This window comes from Lactuca virosa, chromosome 1, assembly GCF_052849685.1.
Source record: "Lactuca virosa cultivar CGN04683 chromosome 1, Lactuca_virosa_CGN04683_v6, whole genome shotgun sequence".
Taxonomy (NCBI): Eukaryota; Viridiplantae; Streptophyta; class Magnoliopsida; order Asterales; family Asteraceae; genus Lactuca; species Lactuca virosa.
Genome location: NC_136426.1, coordinates 122528039 through 122545392, shown reverse-complemented (window position 1 = coordinate 122545392; position 17354 = coordinate 122528039). Strand labels below are relative to the sequence as shown.

The window sequence follows — 17354 nt, the reverse complement described above, 5'->3', positions numbered from 1 at the left end:
GAACGCCGGAGCAGTGCCACTGACACCGTCGAAGTCGAAGCATTCCAGCAAGTCAAAGCTACCAGAGAATGTAAACCCTAACTTTAATCTGAAAGCCTTGAATTCCCCATCAGTCAAATCAGCGACTAAAGTCCAGAAATCGGCGATGAAGAAACCTAATCAGATCTCTTCGCCTTCTCCCAAGAACAAGATTCGGGAGAGGAAGTTTGTGGTGGTGAAGAAGAATTCGAAGAGAGACAAGGACAAAACCCCGATTTCAGTCGATTGTAAGTGTAAGGCTAGTGGTGATTCATACAAATGTTTGTGTGTTGCTTATGAGAATCTTAGGGCTTCTCAGGAAGGGTTTTTCAATCGGAGTGAAGTTGATGTTCAGACAAACAACAATCCTGAGAGACGATTCTCTTCTACTTCATTCAACCCTGATCTCTTACTCACTGCAGAAAATCTAGGGTTGTGTTCTTCACTTGATGGAAGCCATGGGAGGTTGGTTGATCATCATCTAAAAACTCTTCCATGAAATTTTTGTTAAACATGCTTCATTTCGATTCTAAATGTGTTTATTTCTACGTTTTAGAACTTCAAACATGATTTCAGGAGGTGGTCGTCAAAGCAGAAGAAACGTAATTCATCATTCATCATTGTTTTTCTAAAATCGAGATCGTTGCTTCTTCTTTATGTTGATTTATTAACTTTTATTCTACTATGCAGAGTTCTGATTCATCATCTTCAAGTTTTGGAGGCAGCAAATGGAAAAGACGAACACTTAAGGCTACTTGCCAGCGACTTTACAAGCTTAGAACATATGTTGGCATTTACATTTTACAGTTCACATATAAGTTACAACACTAGTACCTTTTATAAATCTCTTGAATTGAGCACATTAACTCATGAATCTGCAGCAAAGAGGAAGAACAAAACAAGAAGATTTCATGAAGAAAGTCCAGGAGATGATAATTCAACACCAAAAGCAACGGATTCCCATGAGAGAGAGAGAGAGGTCCAAATTAATTATTTATTTTCTTTTCATTTAAATTAAATAGAAAAAACATAAAAAAAAATATGTCATAAGGGCATTACAGTCATTTCAATTTTACAAGGGAACAAATTTACGTACAAACATGGCCAAAAGGACCACGGAGCCAAAAAAAAGTCGGGGTTTGGACCAAATATATATAGGCTTAGGTTATTGTGTTTTTACAAACTATTGTGTGCCCGTAAACACAAATTTGGACCACCGGGTGGAATAGAATCAAATGTCATGATCTGAGAGTCTATGATATTACAATAGGATAATATGCACCATATAATCACACAAATTTCAGCATAAGCGTATTTTGGTCAATTAACCTATATTAAAAAAGGAAATTTTCGGATTTTAAGGGCTAAATAATTCACTTATTTTTAACAATCTGAATTTTTTAAATTTATTCAAATTTAATTCTTATATAATTTTTAATAATAACCGATTTCATTCCGTCAGAATGACAAAGTCAACCATAAACTAGGAAATATATTTTCGATTTTATTCTTGCGTAATATGGTTTCATTCAAGATATTTTTTTATATTTAATATGCTTAAAGAATTATACAACATATTATCATAAATAACATTAATTTGTAAAAGAATAAGTTTGTAAACAATTATTACATTTATTCTAAAAAAATGACTAATAACGTTTAAGAATTACATTATTGTTAAAGATTAAAACTAAGAATGGTTAAAAAGGAAAAAAAAAACATTAAAGTATAACAAAAACACTAATCATGTCTGAAAGAATATTATTCTTAAGAAACGTTTTATACGTTATAACAGAATACATTCTGCTAGAATACACGTTGGTTCTCTATGTTTTCTTCCTTTTCCACATCAATAGCAGAATACATTCTGGTAGAATACTATCGTTCTCCGTGTTTTCTTCCTTTTTCATATCAATGACATATTCTTCAAAACTTAAATCCACAAAGAAAACATGATCAAAATGATTTGACTAAACCAAAATAACATCATACAATTACTCATTACTATATTTGTAACCAAAATACATATTTTATAAATTTTAACAAACATTCTTAAAGACATTCTGACAGAATGCGTTTATACAAATAAATTCTTACAGAATACACTAGAGAATGTACTTAAGTCATAATATTTTCTTCTAATTTTCCCAACTATATAAGAATAACATCAGATTCTCACAGAAAACAAACTAGTATTTTTATATAATAGGTCATGTCATGATTAATGGAGAATAAGTGTTATGTTAATATTAGTATCTTAAAAAGGCACAAAAGTAGAAAATGTAATGCCTAGGTTTCGGGGCTAAGCATTTTTAGACGATGTAATAGTCTAGGTCAACTATTGTAACTCTTTTGATGTAATAAAGATGAAATATTTGAGTATTTTGTGAATTATGTGAATTTATATGCTTATTATTTAATTATAAAGATATAATTAATAAAGAATAAAAATAAGCGTCAAAATTAAAGTGTGAGATAATTCCGATATATTTACATAAAGTTGTAGAGTACATTCCCGCCTACGCGTGGATATAAATAACGTCGAAAACGGAGTTCGTATGCAAAAGATACGACAGTTTTAAGAAAATCAGACAGTAAAAAACTGCTTTTCTTTAATCGCGTAAAACCGAACCGATCCTTTGAGGTACTTATGCTTTGCCGACGGGATTTACAAGAGTATTTTTTGGACTCAGGATATAGTCTAGTATTTGATATCATACTCGAAATATTTTTAACGAAACTATTTACAAAAGTCACGAAAACGGACACCGCGAGCCGTTTAGACGCAAAACTTTAAGTGCGATTTCCCGGAGTTCCGTAACTCCAAAAATTAATCCGTTCGGGTTTCTGGAATCCTTGAATTACCCTCTTTCATAAGAAATTTTTGAAAATGAAATCCAATGTCGGGATCTCGATTCATCAATTTATAAGTGTTTTAGACAAGTTAAAGGATTAAACTACCTTGTGGGACCCACTAATTATGAGCACCAATTTCCAGCTCATTCTTTGCCCATCACCTTTGCCCACGTGACAGCAACCCTCTCCATTCCTTTCTTCTTCATCTTGAGTGCAAGCTTCCCCAATCAAGTACAAGCATGGTGATTGAAGCATGGGCTTCTCTTCCATTAGTGTATACCCTTACACTATAAATAGAGCCTATATCACCTCCAAAAAAAAATCACACCACAACCTCCAGCTTTTTTCTCCATCTCTAAGATCTCCATATCTCTCTCTCTCTAAAACACTCTCTATCTCTCTCTCGGTATACCATTGTTGCTGCAAGATATCCCCACCGGCCACCACCTATTGCTGCTGTGGGTAAGCCATTTCCACCCTTGTCATTTTAAATTTCGGTGACGAGGTCACCTTCGATCGCAATCATGAGAGGTACAAACGGGTCTCCTTCCATTCAAATATTTGTAACTCACGATGTATGAATGAAAGAGATGCACTGTGCAAACTTTGATTTGTTTTATTTAAATAAAACCCATGATTTTTTTTGAATTTACGAGATTGACCCCTCCTTTTTAAAATGGATTACAAATCATGCCTCCACTATTCAAACTTCATTACGAAATTAATTTTAAACCCCCTGCCATGGAAATTATTTACAAATTTAGTCCTAAACACCTAATTTGGAAATTATATTTATGTTCCATATTGGTCCCTCATTTGGAAATTATATTTATGATTTAGTCCAACTAAGTTATTTAATTTACATAATGGACCCTATACATTGGTTAATTACCAAACTACCCTCCAAATATTAATTATATTAATATTTCCTTAGGAAACTAAATTTTCTCGGAGATTCGTATTCACGGAAATACTACTCGACCTTCTCGCATCCATTCCAGAACGCTAATCGTCTATCGAACGTTAAGGTGAGTGCATAGTTACTTTCATCTTACACATAGATATGAAATATTTTATATAAATTACGTGCTACGTGTGCATATTATCTGTATACTTGCTATCTATGCTAGATGAACGATTTTATACATGTTTGAAATGATTTAAACTGTATATGTATTTTATAACTACAAAATGTGTTGGGTAAAACATGGGTAGATGTAATAGTTGTTGTGTGAAAAAAAATAAAATAATGAGAGGCCTCGTTATAGATGTTATTGATGATCCAGTCATCTAGCGGAGTATAGATGACGACCACGGACTATTCTAGACAGTCCAGTGGAACGCTAGCAGACTCGCAACCTGTAGGTGTTTATTTGAACTGTGTGTTTACCAGCAGTACTCCATCCCCCACATGGTTGCCTTATTTGACATGAATTGCTGAGGAACCCCCAAAGCATGTGTTGTCACCCCGATGAAAGTCCTTAGACTAGATCCCTTGTGTTAGATGTTTTAGGGACGTAAAGTGAGGATAACGGGAAGGGGTAATCGGGTTGTTTGGTTGATGAAAATAATAAATTTATTTATTGTGGGTTGAAAACCCTATGTGCTCACCAGGCTCCCAAGCCTGACCCACTCAGTTTCTTGTATTATAGGTAGTGGCGCATGAGCATAGATGTTTGGATGAGAGATAAGAGATTATAGGCCCGTAAATACGAAATAATGTAGTAACGCTTATGTTGTACTGTTTATGTTTTTGATCTATATCGAACATGACATCCCGAGTCTTTTAATGAAATACATTTCTTTGGAAATGCTTTTGATAAATCTTTATCATATTTTATTTTTGGGACAAATTTCCGCAACACTTTTATTTAAAATGTTACTCTGATTTTCAAACAAGCATAAACAAAATCGTTTTTTTTTCTGGCCGTGAAAATGGGGATGTCACAGAAAAGAACTTTATATATAACGTTTTAAGATTTACGTAACTATTAGAATTCCAATTGAAATTCTTACTAACAATTAACAAGTGGATTATTTTACCACCAAATTAGATGACATAAACAGTGAAAGCATGTCCGCGACCAAACTCAGTTCAAAGTTTCATACTTTCAATCCAATAAAACATAAAACTTGCTGAAATACAACTCATACGAAGCTGAAATCCAAATAAGTTCAATCAAACACAAAATAGAAATCAAACCAAATAAGAATCAAACCTGATAACTTGAAGAATCAAAAAATCGATTCTAGCAAAATCATAAAACCATTTCAGCTAAAAGGGACGTCGGAAAATCAGAATGAATGAAGAATCGTTGCAGACTTGATCGGCAATGATAGATGCGACATAGAGGCCGACGGAATGATGTACTGTGTGAAGGCCGACGGCAATTGTAGGGTTTTTTCTACAGTTTTTGACTTTGACAACCCATATTTAAAGGGATAATAATTATACTAGTTATCTACCATAATTATATATGCAAAGATTACTATAATACCCTTAAATGATTTATTTAATGATTTATTATTTCCTCAATTCTCATTGGTGCATACATGCACACAATAATTATTAGAAACATTTGAATATATCTCTCTCTCTGTCTCTCTCTCTCTCCCTCTCTCTCTCTCTCTCTCTCTCTATATATATATATATATATATATATATATATATATATGCAGTTTAACCATTGGAACCGGTTATTACTTGCAATTTGGCTCAATTTGCAGTTACCGCAAACAATAGCAGGTTTCAATGGTTAGGTTGTAAACAAAATATCAATGGTGGTTTTTTTGTTAATAGGCAAAAATATAAGTATTTTTTTCCAATGCATAATAATTTTTAAACTCAAGTTTTATCTATTTTAAGATTAAATTATAATCTATTTTTGCTAAAAACAACCATTACAATTTGTTTGATTTTTAATATACGATAATAAATAAATGCAATTTTTTTAATTATACTTCTATTTAATAAAATATAAAAGTCGGTTAAAATGTAAAAATATATTGTTATGGAATGTATCATCAGTTTTTAATGATGAAACTAAATCAAAATTTGATACGTAATACATTCACATACCAAGTACTTGGTTGCAAAATCTTCATGTGGGTTGTTGTGTATGAAAGTCACGATTAAAATGAAGATGATCTGCCGGTGAATTTTTTTGCCAGTTGCATAAATAGGCTTTTCGACAATTATGAAACTACTGTTGACATTGATAACCATTATAAAAATCCAAGAGAAAAAGAAGAACGTATGACGTTTATTGTTTGGATTTTTAAAATCGTAGGCATATTGATATCAACGTAGTATATTGTAATATATATTCTATATAAATTAAGAATACTTATTGTTGAGTTATCGCAAGAATAGAGCTTCTATGTTATGCAGACTAGATTGTTTTACATCTTCTCTATCGATCTATGGATGAATTAATGCATTGTTTTCAACCAAATACTTGGTATGTTGATGTATATTTCGTATCAAATTTTGATTTATTTTCATCATCAAAATGTGACAGATATATTTCATAAAAATATATTTTTACATTTTAATCAGTTTTTATATTTTTTTAAATAGAAGTATAATTTATTTATTATCATATATTAAAAATCAAAACAAATTTTAATGTTTGTTTCAACAAAAATAGATTATAATTTAGAGGCGTTTCAACAAAAACAAAATGAGATTTCAATAAGTTATGATTTCTAACTTTTCAAAATTCTTTATAACTTTTAAACTCCTTATAACTTTTTGGGTTGTAAAAGTCAAATATCCCTTGAAACATGTATAAGTTAAGACAAATGTTTTTTTTAAAAAACAACTTATTGATTTATTGACTTTCTCCACCATAAAAACCAATCCAAACATTAAAAAAAAAAAAAAAAAAAAAAACTCATTTTTCACCACCATAGTTAGTAAATCATTTTGCCTAAAAATCATTTTCTTTTGAGGTTCAAAATAAAATCTCAAACACCCTCTTAATCTTAAAATATATAATACTCGAGGTTAAAATCTATTATGTATTGAAAAAAATATATCTATATTTTGGCATATTGACAAAAAAAATACTCACAATTAATATTTTGTTTATAATTTAACCATCAAAATTTACTATTGTTTGTGGTAACCTATAAATTGAGTCAAATTGCAAGTAATAGTCGGTTTTGGTGGTTAGATTACAAAATAAATAAATAAATAAAAATCATAGGTGACTTTTTGTCCATAAAACCAATATATAAGGACATTTTTTTTGTATATTTCCCTTATTTTTTGTGACTTAAAGGGCTTTTTCTTTTTTTTTTATCCCGAACCTCAAATCTTGCATGGACAGGGGCGGAGCTACTATGTAGCCCGGGGTATCCCGGGCTACCCGTCCAATTTTCCCGTCAAATGTAAATTTCGTGTTTTTTTTCGAAAATCCGTCACAAATCCGTTGGAAATCCGTCACAAATTCGTCACTAATCCGTCAGCAATCCATCACAAAGTCTGATAATTTTAAAATTAGTGTAAATTCACCGGTTTAGCGACGATTTTGTAATGGAAACTTCCTTTGGAAACAATTTTTTTTTCTAGTAGTTCAACCCCAAAAGAATTTGTGCTACCCCTAATTTTTCTTTCTGGATCCGTCACTGTGCATGGACCTCCTATATTCTCCGGACGCATATATTATAAGAACACCCATAAGTACAATTTTAATCTTTGTTATCCAAAATCACAATATGGCTATATGCCTATATGCGAATCTCATGATGATATATCTACGTCCAAAGTTAAACCCATGACTTTTTTGTTTCTGTATAACTGTTGTTTTCATCGAGTAAATTTGTCAATCGTTATTCTTTGGACTATTGATATTAAGCTTCTGTTATAGAAAATTCATAGATATTACTTACTTTTATACAAAATTCCCTTTAGAACCTTCTCCCACATTTAGTAGAATATTTTGGGCTATTGGTTAGCATTTTGTTTTAATTCTAGGTGAAGTGCGTTGGGCTTGGTATGGACGTATGTGTTGGACCTATTGATGGATATAAGCTTACCAGTAGATCGGATCCGAACTTAGCCCCAAATAAATCAAGGTTGATGGTTTAATAAGCTACCAATAAATAACTGTATTAATGCTTTCTTTGGCACACATAAGTTAGTTTATAAATTATTTTATTTTTTTGAGCTAATTATCATTTAGGGTTTGATGGGACCATTAAAATAGTTTATCATAACTTATAAGTTAGTTTTTTGATAAACCATTTGAGATGACTTATTGATAGCCTAACAAGACAAAGAGAGCCTAAGATATTTATAACATCTAGTGAGACTCCTTGTTACAATGAGCCGAATTTGCACAAAATGTCTTAAGACACTGCATTTCACATGCATTTACCTATTATTGTTGCTACATTTCATATCAAGTGAGATTTTTGCAACTTCATTTGTTCATTATCTCTCTATTAAATTATGTAGATATTGTATTTAAATATCGTCTTTGCTTGTGTTCAAATAAATTTTATACTAAAAAAATTATGTACCATATCAACTATATCTTTTTTATAAGAAAAACATTTTTACTATATTCTATTTGTAATGTCAAATATGCATATCTTAGGTTTGAGGGAATGAGTAACATGAGAATAACAAGTAATAGGTGGCACCTCATGATAAGATCAATACGTTAAAATAACATTAAAAAGCCGATTTCTCTTTTTTTTCGACTTATCTCTTTTCCTCCTCCTTTTTTTTTAATGTTACTAGACCACTCCATCACATATGACAACAAGGAAAGATGACAAAAATAATTTGAAAATCTGTCAAGACTGCCACTTCCTCCGACATTATGCTCAAACATTATAGATAGATGAGTATTTTCATATTTTGTTATATATTTGTATTATTATTATTATTATTATTATTATTATTATTATTATTATTAATGAAAATATCGGCTATAGACATTTTTTGAGGTTGAATTCCAAAATATAGACACAAAAAATTGGATTCCCGGGTATAGACATGGATTACATGACGTAAGCTATGAGGGCTCCGCGGATTCCACTGTAACTCCGCGGAATGCCAAAATTGTAAATAAATCAGAGTATATATATATATATATATATATATATATATATATATATATATATATATATATATATATATGCTTAGGTTATTCTATTCAAAGTAATTATTGTGTTATTGTATGCATAAATAATCAATTTTACTTATTTTAAGTAAGTGATTATTACATATTATTGAATTAAATATAATTCAAAAATACCATCTATTCTAACTAGAAGGGTATTTTAGTCAATTAATATAGATTTAATAAAGGAAATTTGCATATTTTAAGGGAAAATAGATTCTATTAATTTTAAAAATCTGATTATATGGATAATAATTCTCCTAATTTGTAACATTCTGACGGAATATGTTTATCAATATATTGAAAAATAACAAATATGATTGAACCATACAAGAATACACATTCTGACATAATATATTTTTTGATTTAATGAACTTCTTGAAAAATAACAAAATTTTGGATACAAGTTAAAAAAAATTTCATTACATTCTTAGAAAAGAAAAAAATTTATATACTATTCTATGATAATGTTACACTTATTAATAACAAAGAAATACAATATATAAATCATTCTACCAGAATATACTATTACATATATTTTTTTTCATTATATTGTATATTATTCTGCTGGAATAATCCATTCTTTTTGGAAGATTGGTGATCATTGTTCATCTTCATCCCATACAATGTTCATCTTCAAGATTCTATTCTGAAAGAATCGGAATTCAAGATTTCATTCCAGTAGAATGTTGTAAGTTTCATATGTACCCTGTTTTGCTTTGATATCTCTCGTTTCGTTCCCAGCTGTCACACCCCAAAACCGGACGGCGGAAACGTTTTAGGGTGGAGGACGTCATGCGTAGTATCACAACAATTGTATCATAGCAAGCATAGTAAACACAACCAAACATTGAATACATGAAAATTTAATGAGTTTACATCGGTTTTAAATCTGATCTGAATACATCAAGAGTGTAAGTAAATATAAAGACATAATCTCATTTGCTCCGACTTCTTCATAATGCCCGAATGGTACCTATCTACTGATTCCCTGAGAATACAAGCAGTTTTGAAAGAGTATCAGCATAAAGCTGGTGAGTTCATAAGCATTTAGTTTTGGAGAAAAATGTTCTTTGATTCTTTTGAAAAGTGTTCCTCAAGAAAATCCCATATTTTCTTATGAAAAGCATAGTTGAGACCCATTCCTTCCATGACTTCCCGATTCATACTAGATACGTACAATCCTAGGAGTCATGGAATGAACATGAATATCCGTTAGTGATTAATAAACCATCAGTTTATAAAATACCGTGTTATCCTGGGAAAATCTCATATTTTCCCTAAAAGTAGGTTGTTGGTTATCCGTTCTAAACTGAAGAGTTCGAGTATCCACCGTACATATATCGTTAAAGCATAATTTCTTTTGAAAACCCTGATTACTATCAGTATATATATGAAAGCAGTTTTATTACTTAAAATAAAACCAATGAAGAATGAGATCCTGTAAAGAAAGATTAGTTTATACTTATTGGTGAGTCGTATAACCATACTTGATATGACCTAAAGACCTTTTCAACGTTCTTCAGGCGTTAGATAATGACATTTGTCACCCCAGGCATGCCTGCCTAACTGTAGCTAGCAGTTCAGGTGTGGGATTGTCAGTCCCGAATAGATCTATTCACAAATCTCACGCTCTCCCTCCAGGAGACTCTGGTTATACTAAGATAGGATTTAGCCCTGTACACCTAAGGGTACAGTTTCGAAGTAGAGCCTCACAATTCTGTATAATCTAGTTTACATGTCAAAAACAGTATAAAGCAATAATTATCCTTAAATAACTATATATTATACCCCTGAGAAAATATATACCATAAACTAAATCTGCCATAGTTTACATATATTCACTCATGCATGAAATCTGAATTGGTATAAGCAGTATATACAGGAAAACCCTTTGTGTTATTAACATGAACCCTTATAAAATAATATCTTTTATTTTATGATTCATAAGTTCATTTCCTTAGTTTTGAAAACAGCTTTTGCAAGTTGGTTTCTTAACCCATTTGGTAAAACTGATTTCCATATTCGAAGTATATTTAAAATATATTTATCTTAGACAAAATATTATATTTTGAACACAAGATTGCTTGTGATTTTGCTTGTATTCCCCCCTGAAAACATGAAAAACTCGAAAAAGCGTAGGGGTATGAACTCACCTTGAGCGAGTGGTTTGTATGAAAGATCGGTATGGGATGTCGAGTGTCAAGTGAAGCCTCGAACACAATTTGATCCTAATTAACATGTAATGACACATATAGGAGTCAAATGAAGGTATTTCACTACTAGATACGATAGAGAACCACTCTAGGGACTTGGAACCATTTGCACTGAGTGTTAGAACCTTGTAGGGTTGAGTAAGGGAGGTGTACGACCACCTTAAAGGTGTGTGCGGTCATGGGTGTGCGGCCCATGAGGTGTGCTGTCACACCCCCAAACCAAGGATGGCGGAAACGTCTGGGGGTGGCGGACTTCATGTGTAGTATCATAACAACGAGTATAATAGTGATCAAAGCAAATACAACCATCATAAATATAATTGAAAAAGTTACATCATAGTATGTGATTACATGTTTCAAAATCAATTACATTATGATGACAAAAATGAAAAGTTTGACGTCTTAACGTCCCATCCCCAACAGCTGTTGATTACCTGTTTCACTGATTTCCTGAGAATACAAGTAGTTTTTTAAAAAAAAGTGTCAACAATTAAGTTGGTGAGTTCATAAGCTTTTGAAAGTAGAGTTAAAAAGCCTTTGCTTGTAATAGTATTGTATAACCAAGAAAATCCAATATTTTCCTTAAAAAGTGTTACGTAGTCTTAAATCCCAAGACCGAATGTAAGTGTAAGTTTTGTACTAGTAATGATATGTGTAGTTTTAAATAAATAAAACCCATTTTCAATGTAGTATTTCCCCGTAAACTTTATGTTTCGTTAACTCCCTATGTGAGTCGTTATAACCATACTATGACTAACTGAACCTGCTACGACGTTTTTCAGGCGTCGGAAAGATATGACATTTGTCACTCCTGGCCTGCCGACCGGACTGTTGTGAACAGCTGGAGTGTGGGGTGTCAGTCCCAATATAGATCTATACACAAACTATCATGTTCTCCCTATAAGAGACTCTGGTTATAACTATCAGGAATTAAACCCGTACTCTAGGAGTATTATGAAGAATGTCTCACAATTTACGTTAACGAGTTTACGTGTGTGTGTATATAAAACCCTTTATGTGTAGTAGAAAAATTAATCCCATTTATGTTTGTGTTTGTAATGTGAAAAACCATAACTATACCTAATATAGTTCATTGGGTGTATTTATAATGTGAAGTCCATAACTATGCCTCTTATAGTTCATTTTATGTGTTTGTAAAGTATACAATACTTATCATGAATAACCACTTCTGTTTAGGATGTTAAACTAACATTAAATACAATCAACATTTAGAAACTTATTGATTTACACTTTGCTCAACATGTTACAAAGTGTTAATAGAATTGTAAACTGTTAACTAAACTTTTAACCTTTCTGCACTGTTTTGGAAAAATCACAGGAAAATCATACGGACTCGAAAACTAAATCCGTAAACTCTGAGAGTTTAGAAATTATGTCTAGTTTGTTCATAATTTTTATTATGATTTTTAGTAACCTCTAACTTGTGTGACAATGTCTATATTCACAGACTAGTCCGAATTGTTTTTGAAATGATAGTCTGTTTCGTAAAAATCACCTCAAATTGTAGAAAAATTGTATGGAGATATGCAAGTAGTAATTTTAAAGGTAAAAACTTTAACTATTTGCATGTGAAACAGTTTTGAAAGACAAAATGTTTAACATGTTCAAAACAGTCCGTGAATGAGACCCAACTCTTCTGTGAAGAGCTGAACCATGAGTTTAAGTTGTATTAAGGTGTTTTAACTTGTATTCCCCCCCCCCTAAAACTTGAAGAAAACATGAAAATGTAGGGTTATGAACTCACCTTGACTGATTTCTTGGGATGGATGATGAAGAAAAGAAGTTTCCAAGTCAAGAACACTTGGAAGATGTTTGAAGATTTGAAGATCTAGGAACAAATATGACGATATTGGTATAAGAATTCCATGATTTGGGTAAAAGATTGTAGAATATTCAAGTGTAGGAGGAAGATACTTACCAAATGTGGAGGAAAAGCTCAAGATCAGCCTTGAAATCTTGAGTTTTGAGAGAGAGGAAATGAGAGAGAGAGATATGTTTGCTTTTGGTGAAAGAGTGAATATCTTGGAGGAGAAGCTTGAAATGAAGAAAATGAATAAAGGAGAGGCCTTTTTGGCCGTGAATTAGAAGGAAGGGGGAAAGAGGTTGGGTGGGGTGGGTGGAATGAGTTATGAGGGGTGGTAATGGGGGAACATGGATTTAATTAAAGATGTTCTACTTTTAGGATTTGTGTAAGTGCATATATATGTGTCTTGTTTATGTTGGGGGAACATTGTATTAACTAGTGACTTTCTAAAAAAAAAGTCAACCCTTTATAATTTCTTGATATTTTTATAAAAATAGTGGTGTTTTATAAAATAAACATGGTATAAAGGACGTATAAAATATTTAATTTGAATGATAAATATTCAAACTATTATAACAAGCATTATCATCAAAATAATAATACATTATATGAAAGTTAGGTTGAATTTCCAAATTTTGGTTCGTTAAAAGTTTGTGTTTAACCGGGTATAAACTTTGTCGTATTTGGTGACGAATTTACCAAAAGTTTGTGTTTGTAGCCTTTGCTATGATTTTTGCCCCCTAGTGTTAGGTTTATGAACCCTACTACATTGTGTTACGAGTATTATTTATTCCCAAATAGTATATAGCTGCATTATCAAGTTTTTACGTTACTAACCCTAACTAGGGTTTATACTTGATAATTGGTAAAAAGATAGATACTTTGTATTATAATTGCAAGTTGTACATTAGGAACATTAAGAAAACATAGTGCTTATCCTAAAATCTTAATACTAGTCGTGTTGACTTGGTTGACTTTGTTTGACCCAAAGTTGACAGTTGTCACATCATCCCCCCGTTAGAAGGAATTTCGTCCCGAAATTAGCGTTTCGACTAGGACTTCAATAGTTGGGGAAAAGATGTGGGTATCCCACGATTTACCGAAGTCAATCACACAAGCTCTTAGCATGTCCTCCAAGGTTTGGATGGTTCTTTTGCTCTGCCCGTCGGTTTGTGGATGGTAGGCCGTACTCATGTTTAGCCTGGTCCCCAAAGACTTCTGTAAAGATTGCCAGAATCTTGAAGTAAATCTACTATCTCTGTCGGAGATAATGGATATCGGTACACCATGAAGTCGCACAATCTCTTTGATGTACGTCCTAGTCAGTTTTTCCATCTGGTCGGTCTCTTTCATTGGTAAGAAGTGCGCGGACTTGGTCAGTCTATCAACGATCACCCAAATGGTGTCAAGACCACCTGCTGTTTTGGGTAATTTGGTTATGAAGCTCATGGTTATTCGCTCCCAATTCCATTCTGGTATCACCGGTTGGTGAAGTAGACCCGAAGGTTTTTGGTACTCTACCTTTACTTTGGCGCAAGTCAAACACTTGCTCACGTAGGTAGCGATTTCGGCTTTCATGTTCGGCCACCAGTAGTGTTTCTTCAAATCTAGGTACATCTTGTCTGAACCGGGATGTACGGAGTATCGAGTTTTGTGTGCCTCATGACGACGTCCCTGAACCCACCGAACTTCGGTGTCCAAATTCGGTTCACGAGATAACGTGCTCCGTCGTCCTTGGCTTCTAGGTTCTTATCCATTCCTCTTAATGCCTCGTTTGCCACATTCTCTGGTTTCAAAGCCTCCAGCTGGGCATCTTTGATTTGTGTGGATAAGTGTGAATGGATTGTTATTGTTAACGACTTTACTCGACGGCCCGAGCATTCTTTCCTGCTTAAGGCATCTGCCACTACATTGGCCTTGCGCGGGTGATAGCGAATCTCGCACTCGTAGTCATTTAGCAGTTCTACCCATCGTCTTTGCCTCATGTTGAGTTCTTTCTGGTTGAGGATGTGTTGAAGGCTCCTGTGATCGGTAAAAATAGTGCACTTGGTGCCGTAGAGGTAGTGTCTCCAGATCTTTAGGGAAAAAACTACTGCTCCTAACTCGAGGTCGTGAGTGGTGTAGTTAACTTCATGCGTCTTGAGTTGTCTCGAAGCATAAGCGATGACCTTTCCTCTTTGCATGAGTACGCATCCGAGACCTTGATTTGAAGCATCACAATAAACTATGAAGTCTTCTGTTCCTTCAGGGAGGGACAAGATCGGTGCGCTGCATAGGGCTTGTTTTAACGTTTGAAAAGCAGCTTCTTGTTTGTCCTCCCACTTAAACACCACGCTTTTCTGTGTCAGCGAGGTGAGTGGTTTAGCTATCTTGGAGAAGTTTTGAATGAATCTCCGGTAGTAACCAGCGAGGCCTAAGAATTGTCGGATCTCTGTAGGCGTCCTCGGTGCTGACCAGTTCTCAATCGCTTTGATTTTTGAAGGATCGACATGTATCCATTCCTTGATAACCACGTGGCCAAGGAAACCCACTTCTCGGATCCAGAATTCACACTTTGAGAACTTCTCATATAACTTCTCCGCCCTTAGGGTCTCCAATACTCGTCGTAGGTGCTGACTGCGCTCTTCCTTGCTTCGCGAGTAAACTAGGATGTCATCTATGAAGACGATCACGAACTTGTCTAAGTAAGGTCGGCACACCCGGTTCATCAGATCCATGAATATCGCGGGTGCGTTTGTCAATCCGAAAGGCATTACTACAAACTCGTAGTGACCATAGCGAGTCCTGAATGCAGTCTTCGGAACATCTTCCTCTTGGACTCGAAGCTGGTGGTAACCAGATCGTAGATCGATCTTTGAAAAGTAGTTCGCCCCTCGGAGTTGGTCGAATAGGTCGTCGATTCGGGGTAGAGGATATCGATTCTTGATGGTGAGCTTGTTCAGTTCGCGGTAATCGATACACATGCGAAAAGATCCATCCTTCTTCTTTACGAAGAGGACCGGTGCTCCCCAAGGTGAGAAGCTCGGTCTGATGAATCCCTTGCTCAACAACTCGTTCAGTTGACTGGACAGTTCTTGCATTTCAGTCGGTGCGAGACGGTATGGTGCTTTGGCTATGGGGGTAGCACCAGGGATTAGATCGATTCGGAATTCGACTTTTCGCGCAGGTGGCACTCCGGGAAGATCTTCTGGAAATACGTCAGGGAATTTACAGACCTCCGGAATATCTTTTATTTCTTTCACCTCCTGCTTCTTGTCCACAACATGGGCTAAGAATGTGTGGTACTCCGTGCGGAGGTACTTTTGGGCTTTGACGCAAGAGATGATTTGTAGGTTTGCACTAGGTTTATTGCCATAGACGATGAGAGTTTTGCCATTCGGCAGATTAAGGCGAACAGCCCTTTCGTAGCACAAAATTTCAGCACGATTAGAACTCAACCAATCCATGCCAATAATGATGTCGAAGCTTTTTATTGATATTGGCATGAGATCTATTTTGAATGAATGGTTATCTAGAGTGAGGGTACAACCCGTATATACATCGTTAGTGCTTTCTATCTTTCCGTTTGCCATTTCTACGGTGTATTTTGTCTTTTAGTGATTGTGGATTTTGTTTAAGCACATGTTTGAATTGGTGGCTAACAAAACTCCTCTCCGCTCCACTATCGAATAGTATGCATGCATAAGAGTGATTGAGGAGAAACGTACCGGTAACCACTGTGGGGTCATTGCTTCCCCGTGTCCTATGCCTAAGACCCTTCCCACGCCACCCGTATTGGCGTTCTTCGACTTTGGGCAGTCCCTTTTGAAGTGCCCTGTCTCACCACAGCCATAGCAGGCTCGGCTTACTCCAGCATTGGCAGTCTGGTTGGTTGGTTGTGCGGGTGTCTTGCAGAAGCGGGCCGTATGCCCCTTCTTGTTGCAGTTGTTGCAGTGCATTTCCCGACAAGCGTCGTTATGGTGAAAGTTGCACTTGTTGCACTTCGGAAGGTTCCCAGCATATTGCCTCAAGGGCACTGGAGCGGCAGGGGTAGTAGCAGCATGAACTGCCACAATTTGTTGTTTCTTGGCGGGATCTTGGGTCGGTTGGTTCTTCTTGTTGTTCCAGACCTTCCTTTTATTGTTTCCCCTGTTTGCTTGTTCAGGGGTGGCCGCAACAGTGATCTGGCTGATCCTGTGGTCGATAAGGCTTTGTGCCAGATCCTTGGCACTTTCAAAAGTAGAGGGCCTTGCAGAGACCACGTTCCCTTGAATCTGAGGAGACAGCCCCCAGATGTATCTTTCTACTTTCCTTTCTTCCGGG

At 34.5% G+C, this 17354-nt stretch overlaps 1 long non-coding RNA gene across 2 annotated transcripts; it reads left to right on the top strand.

Moving 5' to 3' along the window:
* The first annotated feature begins 3080 nt into the window (after positions 1 to 3080).
* LOC145106430 (uncharacterized) lies at positions 3081 to 12251 on the top strand. Of its 2 annotated transcripts, none has more exons than XR_013707556.1 (3): positions 3081 to 3336; positions 3809 to 3902; positions 12010 to 12251. It is a non-coding gene; the product is annotated as an uncharacterized LOC145106430 (long non-coding RNA). The 2 variants fall into 2 exon arrangements; XR_013707557.1 differs by lacking the exon at positions 12010 to 12251 and adding an exon at positions 4527 to 4728.
* Positions 12252 to 17354: the final 5103 nt, after the last annotated feature.